The sequence below is a fragment of the Gracilinanus agilis genome, chromosome 6 (genome assembly GCF_016433145.1).
Source record: "Gracilinanus agilis isolate LMUSP501 chromosome 6, AgileGrace, whole genome shotgun sequence".
In the NCBI taxonomy this organism is placed as follows: Eukaryota; Metazoa; Chordata; class Mammalia; order Didelphimorphia; family Didelphidae; genus Gracilinanus; species Gracilinanus agilis.
The window spans coordinates 194,878,023-194,889,088 of record NC_058135.1 but is presented as its reverse complement, the minus strand read 5'-3'; positions in this window follow the sequence as shown (position 1 = coordinate 194,889,088).

The following is an 11,066-nucleotide window of genomic DNA, read 5'->3' as shown; positions in this document are numbered from 1 at the left end:
CTGGAGCCCCTAACTCTGCTGGCATCTTTGCTTTCATATTATCTACATCTGTTCTAAATGTATTTAGTATATATTAAATTCAGTATATACAAAATATATAGTTGTTTACATGTTGCTTCCCCTATTAGAATGCATGTTCACTGAGGACAGGAATTAGTTTGGTCTTTCTTTCCATTTCCAGCTTTTAACACAGTGCTAGGCAAATAGCAAGTGCTTAATGAATGTTTGTTGTTGCCTGATTTCACAGATCAGAAAGATACAACTCACTAAGAGACATTGAAAAATCTATAGTTATAATTTTTCTTTAAATAGATAGGGATAGATATTAAGAAATACTTTTTTAATTAATTTAAAAATAAATAGAGGGATATGAATGCAGAGGGCTTTTTGGTCCCATGTTCTGTGAAAAATGAAAATATAAGAAAAGATTTCTCAAATTTCCCCAGATTTCCCAAACCTAAAGTGATTAAAAAAAAACCAAAGGTGAAGAGAACAAAGTTTTAAACAAAGGAGCTATAATAATCTTTTAAGTAACAAGTCTTTGGCTTTCCTCCACTTGTCTTATTTCAACTGGATTTGAAAAATTCCATCTTTTCAAAATGAAATCTGTTGACCATTGGAGACAACTTTTTATAATCTGCTTTGGTAGATCCATTCCAATGAAAAGTACCTAAAATAGAAAGAAGCTAACCTTTTACACATTGACACAGGCTGCATCAAGGGAACGTAAGCTTTCAGAGTCTTCCTGTGGGTATTTTCAGCTTGTGTGCTCTTTGTCTCCTCTATTACATTAGCCAGCATTGCATACTGTGTAAAAACCCAGGACAGGAGCTGTGGGTTGTGGGAGGCATACTCAGCTGATAGGAAGTAAAAGCAGTTAGACTCTTTAAACCTCTATTTCCCCTTTACTCTTTGGTAAGAAATGAAGCCTAGAGAAAACGATGGCAAATGATTTCTCAAACACTATAATTTAAATGATTAACAAGCTTAATTAATCTATTTATTCTTCTTATAGCCGCAAGAGTATCTGGTGGGTAGTGTTTTATGTTTCAAAAGTATAGGAAAGAAAAGAAAACAGATAGGTGAGAAAGAAGGATGCCATGTATGAGAGGGAAAAGGAGAAAGAGATGGGGGGGGGGATTATATCTGATAAAAGAAGAGCACAAAGAAGAGCTTTTATAATAGAGAACAAGATGGTGGAGGGACATGCAATGCTTGAACCTCATTCATATCTAAGTTGCTTCAAAGAGTGAAAAATATATGCATACTCAATTGATTATAGAAATCAATCTTACCCAATAGGGAATTAGGAAGGGAAGGGGATAAGAAAAACAAAATGAGAATGATAAAAGGGAAAAAAGATAAAAGAAAGCAGTGGTAAGAGGCAAAATAGACTTCATAAGAGGTACAATATAAAAAGAAAGAGAGAAAGATAAATAGAAGAAAGCAAGATGGAGAAAAATGCAAAGTTAGCAGTCATAACTGTGAATGTGAATGGGAAGAATTCACCCGTAAAATGGAACCATGGAGCAAAACAGAAAGGAAACCAGAATCTAACAATATGTTGTTTACAAGAAATACATGTGAATTATTTATTTACTTCTAAGTTCTTTTCCATGGTTACATGATTCATGTTCTCTCCCTTTCCCCCTCCCAGAGCTGATAAGGAATTCCATTGGGTTATATATGTATAAAAAAAAAACTTGAAATAGAGAGTAGTTCCAGATTTCAAACTATATTGCAAAGGAATAGTCTTCAAAACAATCTAATATTGGCTAAGAAATAGAGTGGTAAATCAGTGGAATAGAGTAGGTATATAAAAATAGTAGTCAATAACTATAATAATCTAGTGTTTGATGAACCCAAAGATCCAAACTCTGAGGGTAAGAACTCAATATCTGACAAAAATTGCTGGGAAAACTAGAAAACGATTTGGCAAATATTAGGCAAAATGCAATGTTTCATAATGTACACTAATATAAAATCAAAATGGATAAAATATATAAAGGGTGATGTCAGAAGTAAATTAAGGGAACATGGGAAAATGTACCTGTCAGACTGATGCATAAGAGAAGACTTCATGACCAAACAAAACTGAGAGAGTATCTCAGGATACAAAATGGATCATTTTGATTACATGAATTTAAAAATCTTTTTACACAACTGAAATTTTTATAGAAAGTTTCTTTGATGAAGGCCTCATTTCTAAAATATAGAAGGAACTAAGCCAGATTTATTTTTTAAAAAAGCGATTCCCTAGTTGACAAATAGGTAAAATATATGATTAGGAAATTTTCAGAAGAAATAAAAGTTAACAATAATCAAATTAAAATGCGTATCACTACTGATTAGACACACACAAATTAAAATAATTCTGAAATGCTACCTTATATCTATTAGATTGGCTAACCTGACAGAAAAAGAAAATGATAAATTCTGGAAAGGATGTGGAAAAATTGGGACAATATTGCACTGCTGGATTTGTGAACAAGTCCAACCATTCTGTAGAGCAATTTGAAACTATGCCCTAAAGGCTATAAATCTGTGTGTGTCTTTTGACACAGCAATATCAAGACTAGGTCTGTATCTCAAAGTGATTAAATAAAAGGGAAAAGGACCTATTTGTACAAAAATATTTATAGCAGTTCTTTTTGTGGTACAAAGAATTGGAATTGAGGGAAATGTCTATCATTTGGGGAATGGCTGAACAAGTTATATGAAATGACTGTAATAAAATACTATTGTGCTACAATAAATGATGAGGATAGTTTTAGAAAAACCTAGGAAGTCTCCTATGAACCTATGCAAAGTGAAGTGAGAAGCATCAAAAGAAAATTGTATAAAGTAACAGCAATGTTTTATATAAGTAACAGTAATATTGTGAAAAACTTAGCTACTCTGATCAAAGCAATGACTCTAGACAATTCCAAATGACCCACAATGAAAAATGTTATCCATCTCCTGAGAGAAAAATGAACACTGAATATAGAGTGAACCATACCTTTTTTGCTTCTTTTATTTTTATGCTTTTATTATCTTTGTATCTTTATGCAACATAAGTAATATGGAAATATGTTTTCCATGACCACATTTATAATAGGTTTCATATTGCTTGCCTTCTCAAGGAGGAGGGAAGGGCAGAAGGGAGGGAGAGAATTTGGAACTCAAAATTTGTGAAATAATGAAATAAATGAAAAATGTTTTTAAAGCATAGCAAAGTAAGAGAAATGACTTTTACATTCCAAAAACTTTGTTTATACACTTCAGTTTCTTGGAAGAAAACAATTTCTGAATGTTTGGTGACACTTTCTCAGATGGCACATGGGGTTGGAATATGTATTTATTGAGTGCTGGGCACTGTGATAAGTGTTTTGCAGATACGATCTTATTCAATCCTCTCAACAGCCCTGTGAGCCAAATGCTATTATTATCTCCACTATACAGTTGAGGAAACTGAGACACACAGAAGAGATAAATGGTTTACTCAGAGTCATATAGATGGGAAGTATATGAGGCTTGATTTTGAACTCAGGTCTTCCTGATTCCAGGGACAGTGTGCTTTCCACTTCATCACCTACTTGCCTCTATTTTCACCATTCATATTTTCACATGTAGTGGATTCAAAAGAGCTTGGTTATATACCTAGAAATGACAGTAACAAGCTGTAGGACCTTAGGAAAGTAATATCATCACATCTCCTGGTCTACAACACTAAAAGTGTGGGCAGGGTGATATGTATGATGAACTAAATCATCTCTAAGAATCCTTCTGGGCTCAAATAAGCTATGAATTTAAGATGGCATCCTTGGTTCAAAATTCAATATTGAAAAATTGCCTGGTAGTTATTTAAAAAGATGGCTTTAATAATGAGTTCCTTTAAGTACCATTCCATAGAATTTTTCTTAATGTCTAACTGGTATTGGGACAGATGTCCAATGTGACTTCATGCTTTTTTATTTCATCGAATAAATAGAAATTCCGAGAGGCAATTTCATTTTTTTTTGTTTTTCTTTTATTGCTTTAAGGTTGAACATTAAGCTATCCATACCATTACCTTCTAAAGCAAAGCCACTAAATTCATATCACAGACTTCTAGGATGCTAAGAAGTTGTTTGGTTTCTCTGTGAATTTGGTTCACTTAAAAAAGAGTAAAAATCAGTTTCATAATGGTCACGACCTAACTAGTGAGTCTAAGTGAAATAGGCAGCAAAGAGGCACCATGGATAGAGAGCTGGTCCTGGAAGCAAGAAGACTGATCTTCCTGAGTTCAAATGTGGCCTCAGACATTTACTAGCTTTGTGACCCTTGGCAAGTCACTTAACCCTGTTTGCCTCAGTCTCCTCATCAATAAATTGAGCTGAAGAAGGAAATGGCAAAACCACTCCATTAACTCTGCCAAAAAACCCAGAATGGGGTCACAAAGAGTCAGAAACAACTGCAAAAGAACAACAACAACAAAGGGAAATAGCGAAGAAAACTCATGTTTTTCTATCATATCTTTCCAATTTAATATGAGCCAAAATTTTTTTCAAGGCTCATAAAAATGGATGCTACTTAGAGCAGGGAATGAAAGAGTGATCATAAAGTATTGGATAATCTTTTTAAAAGACTGTACTTTAAATATAGACAGATGGAAGAATGGAAAACAAAGGCAGAGAAACAAAAAACTATTCAGTAAAAAATAAATGTTATCATCAGTCCTTAAGTCAAAGCTTTTAGGTGCCTATACTTTTAATGCAAATTTTGGATAGATTTTGCAATCAATTTTTAATTAATTCTACTATTTGGGGTATTGAAAAAACTAGATTAATATATCCTTTAGTCTTTTTATGAAGACATTAAAACCTGTTTTTCCCCCCTAGGTAATAGTTCCTCTATTCACATTTAACCTATTTTTGACAGTGAATGTATGCAAATAAGATACTTTGCTTTAGCAAACTATAATAAAACTCAAGCTCCTTATAGTAATTAATTACAGAAAGGTCAATAATTTTAATGAATCATGGGATCATAGAATCTTAGTGCTGAAAGAAACCAAAGAGGTCACCTTCTCTAACCTTTTTCCCAAAACAGGAATTTAACATCTGGAAGATGGTCATTATGGCCTATATTCACCACCCTAAAACACAAGACTGCCACAGACTCACAGGTACTAATGAGATATGAAAGTACAATATTAGAAAGGTACATCTGTCAACTATACCAGAAATGTCTATAAAAGAGGTGTCGTCATGTTACATAAAAGAAGTCCAGGAGTTTCTGATACAGATCAAACTATGATCATGTTTGGCAAAATCTAACACATGTAATCAAATGCATTATTTTAAGAATGTGATTGTTTTTCTTACAGAAAATTGGCATTTTAAAGGTGCTAGTCATTTGTACCCACTTCCTCCTTCCAAGGGAGGAAAAAAACCTGATGCATTATATTAATTTAGTTTTTGAAGCCAAATATTATCTGGTAATTAGAGTTATATTGTGGTATATTATCTTTTATTTGGTTCTTAAATTAACCTCAAGGTATAAATGGCTAAATTAGTTTAATCTGTACATTTGAAGGTATTTGGTGACTTCATCTAATTCTTCTCTACTAATAAAATCAAATGTGACAGTATTTATTTCTGGTTCAGTTCATGTTCAAGAATATATTTTACAGAAAACCAATTAATAGCAATCACATATTATAACTAGTTCAGACTAAAATCTCACACTATAGGATTATAGATTAGACTTAGCAAGGAGCCGAAGCCCAACTCATTTGTTTTCTTGTTAGGACATGAGACACCTACATAGAAGCAGTCTGAATAGTATCTAAACCCCTTAAATGGATTGTCGTTCTAAAGTTGAGAATGGGATTTGGGGATGCTCATTTTAATTCAAAATCTAGTGTTGAGGTGATATAGCTGAAATATGAAATGATACTTTTGAAGTATTAAATTTTATTTTATTTTGAATTCAAAATATATAATTTACAAATTATCCATGAAGTTCAAGATCAGGTGAATGCCCTATTTTTTATGAGCTTAACTTTATCACTGTCACCAATTTTATCAAGTCATTGTCAAGACGGACACTATCACTGTTCCTGTTAATCGTAGAAACCTCAAAATTCCTAGAGCAAACTTATCCCACTGAATGGGTTCATTAAAACAGCAATACATTTTACATGTGAATATATACACTTATGAAAGTGTCTTCCATAAATACTACAAAGAAGAATTCAGTGGAAAAGCCTTACTTCTTTCTACTCACTAAGAACCATTATATTTTGGGAAGAATCATATTAAAAAACACACTACTATGATACTGGTTATTTTCCAGCTGATTTATTTATATAATTATTTCTCCCCACATAGGCTCGAATATTGCCCTGACTTAAAAAATATTATAAAATATATTCATTAAACATCCTTTACTGTCATTTTCAAAGTATCACATTAAAAGCTCAAACTGTCCTAAATGCATAAAAAATTGACCATTAACTAAAATCCAACCTAAAGGCTTTTATAGACATGCCTCTTGGTAGTCTTTTCATAATTGTATCCACAAATGACCACTGCAAGACATATGCTATTCATCTAACTTCTTTGTAAATATTTGTACGCTCAGTTCTCAGAGCTTTTCAAAATAGGGCTTAAACATGTTACTTTTTAATTCCAAGGGTGGAACAACATGGCAGGGCACCTCATAGTTACTGCTAAATGAAATCCACAGCATGGTGCAAATCTGAAATCTAATCTCAATCAAATATGGACGTAAGAGCAAATATGTACAGTATCATGTGCTTTCCAACAGCATCAGGTCTCGAGGGAGCATTCTGACATCAGCAGCCGAGACAGGTGGTTCCCTTTCCAATTCAGGAGGGGAAAAAAAAAGGTAGCAGTGCTGTATAAATATAGCAGTACTGTAACTTTTCCTTGATAATCTCCCTGTGATGCTCATCCTAGGATACTTTATTGAAAGAACCATTCTTTATAGAACATCCACACAGTAAGTCACTAGGCATTTGCAAACCAGGTGCACGTGCCCAGACGTAGCTAATATAATACCAACAGTCATGGGAACAGACTCTGTTTTGCTGCCCCAGTTGGAAGTGCTAGCGTTTTTAATCTTGGCATATAAGAGAAACTGAAGCGTTAGAATTCCCCCAGAAACAAGTGCTGTATTTTTTGCCTTTAAAATATCATGATACTTGGTTCCCTACTTGTAGTATTACCCAAAGGAATGTCATACACAAATGAGACTATTGTACGATCATATATACGTAGAGAGAGTCATAACTAATCATATCCAGTTTGATTCCAGATGCCAAAATAATATGTGACGTTCTAAGACTTTTGTGGTCAAAGTTATTTGTCTTTGAATGTAGGGTTACTAGAATTTTAGCCTTGTAACTTCTGTATAAAATTACTTAATTCAGCTCCTGTTCCTCTCTCTTCACAGACACTTTTACTCAGTGACAGCGACTGGCTCTTAAAGCATTCTCCTTTTTGTTGGATCTCCTTAGAAACACAAATCTTGTTTCCTGGCAGCGGTTGCTCTAAGTGCTGTACCACATGCCCAAACTAGTTCTCCCTCGCAGCTTTAATTCACAGTAAGTGGCATGAAAGGAGGTCAACACTTCTCAAAAACCACTCGGAGCTATTTGCTGCTTCGGGATCTATTTTTGAAAGACATGTTCCCTCATAGAGGCTTGCTTTATATTTTGAATTTCGGACTATTAGTATTGACATCCTTATGGTATGGATTACAAACTATCTAACAGAGGAATAATCACAGTTTCAGACCTTAACCATAATTCTCCTGGAGAATTTAGAAAACTCTAGGAACCAGAGAAATCAATAGTTTTCCCCCCAAAGAAACCTGTCTCTTGAAAGCTACTCAAAACATTCATATACTTTATAGCTTTTTTTTTCCTCAGGTATACATTGAATACTTAACTTAATAATGTCTTCTTACATTTATATTGAACCTCAAATCCCAGGTTTCCTAGTGATCTCCCAGAGTAATAAACAAGTATAAAGTGTGGGAAGGAAAGTAATGTCTGCACTAGCCTTCTTTGCTTCCTCAATTTTCAAAGTAGATGAGTTTTACTACTCCCTTGAAGTTCATAGTTCTTAGGTAACAAGTTAGGGGAAAAAATCTCAAGATATTCTCTGGTTTAGCCCCCTGCCTCTTTAAGCAGGTCCAATATTAACATTCCAGACTTACAGAGGATGTAAATATTTGAGCACAAAGACATTGAACTAAGGCTTCATTTTCTGAATGGTGGCCTCAGGTATCATTAAAGAAGGAGCCACAACAACTACAACAAGTACAGCAATAAAATTTATTTCAAAACAAAACACTCTGTCTGGCCAACATCAATATGACCTACACAGCTAGGAGTTCTCTCCCAAGTCAGAAATATGGCAACTACTTCTGTGACGAGTGGGTACAGTATATCACAATGTATTACCAGTAAGTATTGTCTAACCATTGAAAAGGGGAAGTAAATGACACTAAATCTAGATACAAAAAGAAAAAATAAAGGTAGAACTCTAATTGAAACTTACTGAGAATTTACTATTTCCAGCTACCCACAATCTATCATTTCTCCCCACCCCAACCCTGTCTACAGAATTTTTTGAGAGGGGGGGGATAGACCAAAATTGGCTGAAATGGTTCTCAAAGATGCTGCCAGGGAAGTGCAAGCTGTCAGATCCTACCAATCTGGAGAGGCTTTGAATAAAGCCTGGCAAAAGGGAGCATTTTTACCATCTGAGGATTAGTCTCGCTGAATTTGGAGAGGCTAGTTTCTTACCATGAGGGTGGCCACTGGTTGGTTTTGGTTTTTTTGTGAGTTTTTTTGGTAACAGTAATTTATTGAGACTTTGTTCTAATAAATAAAAAGGGCTCAATATAAGTCAGAGGATAGAGCACTTGTTCAATCACTTGAGGTTTTTTGTTTGTTTGTTTGTTTGTTTTGCAAAGATATTGGAGTGGTTTGCCATTTCCTCTCCAGTTCATTTTACAGATGATGAAACTGAGGCAGCTGGTAAAGTGTCTGAGGCCAGACTTGAAATCAAGAAGATATGTCTTCTTCACTCCAATTCTGGCACTCTATCCAATGCACCACCTAGCTACCCTACACATACATAAATTCACATAATATAAATTGTAAACTTGACTTACAGCTTGAGAATTATCTGAAAGAAAAGTGGTCACTTTTTCCCTCTGCTAACATTTTAAAATGTTATTTTGTGGATTTAAATGCCTGTTTAAGATCTTCTTTACATATCCACACACTCAAATAAAGCCCACTTAATCCAATCTCTAATGCTTGTTTCATTGAAAGGAAGTTATTTGCAAATACATCAACTCTGAAAGTAAGGATCCAAGGAGAAGGAAGCATGATGCTGTAGAAATATCACTACATTGCAAGTCAGGAGATATAGACTGAAGCCCTGGTTCTGCTACTTACTAAGAGACCACTAGGTGGCGATGTGGATGAAGTGTTGGGACCTGAAATCAGAAAGACCTGAGTTCAAATTCAGTCTCAGATAATTACTAGCTGTATTTCTAAGGACAAGTCATGTAACCTCTAATAACCTCAGTTTCTACTTCTGTTAAAGGGGGATAAAACTGTATGTGCTTCCCTGGTTTTTGTAAGGATCACGATGCTCATGGTAGCAAAGAAGGAAACAAACTAATTGCCTATCATTTGGGGATCACTAATCAAAATGTGTTACATTAATGTCACAGACTATTTCTGCACTATAAGCAACAATGAATATGAGAAAGAGAAAAACATGGGAAGAACTAGGGAAAAGTTGGAGAAAGGAATATCCATAATGTTTACTACAATATTAATGGAAAAGAAATGGAAAGAACTAAAAAGGAATTTAATGTTGTATAAATATAAGGACCAAGCATGGCTTTGAACAATTGATGAGGGAAAAAAATGGGCTTCCTCTCTGTGAAATGTGCTTCCTCTAAGTGTGTAGAACACTGTAGAGATTGAGATATGACAGGTGATTTTTATTAATTGCCTTTTTTCTTTCTCCATTTCTTTTCTATTGCTTGTTACTATCTGGGTATGGGATAGGATCTGAAGAGGATTTGGATATGAAGATAACATAAAACCAAAATATTTATAAAAGTAATAAATGAAAAGATATAATTCCTCTGTTACTTTGAAAGATTTTTAGGGCTTCTTCCATCACAATATTAATTTGAATTGACTTATTTGGTTGTATGTTGTAAACCTCTAGTAGAACATAAATCTCTTGAAGACAGGAGCTGTTTTTTTTTCTTTTATATCTATATCCTCTGGGCATGGGGGTTGAGGAAAATAAACAGGAACATGAATTCATTAAATACCTACCATGTAGCAGGAATAATGCTTAAAAATATTGTCTCATTTGATACCCATAATGAACCTATGACGTAGGTGCTATTTTTTTAAAAACATTTAAAAAAAAGGCAGAGAAATGTTAAGTAATTTGCCCAAACTCAGGTATCTAGTAACTGAGGCTGAATCTGAACTCATATCTTACTGATTCCTGGATCAGAATTCTATATAGGCATAATCCATTGTATTGCATACAGTAGGCACTTAATAAATGTTTCTAAACTGAAATGGAACTGGGATGAAACTTAGAAATCATCTAGTTGGACTTCGTTTTTAAAGATGTGAAAATGAGCTAAGAGGAGAACAAAAATGTCCCGAATCTCACAGATAGACAGATTCCTAGTCTAATTTTCTTTCTAATACAACATAGTGACTAAAATTCTCCTTCAATGATTTCATTTTGTAGTTTATTCTGCAGTATTATGAAAAATAATTAAAGCTGATGAGATACTTAAAAGACTACAAACTACATTTAAATGCATTTTTTCATTTGAGTCTTGCAATTACTATGACATACAACATTGACATCTCAGAGTAGATCAGTGAACCGCCCAAGATCACACGTTTAGTGAAAGTTGGAGATTTTAATATCTCTCTCTCTCTCTCTCTCTCTCTCTCTCTCTCTCTCTCTCTCTCTCTCTCTCTGTCTCTCTCTCTCTCTCTCTCTCTCTCT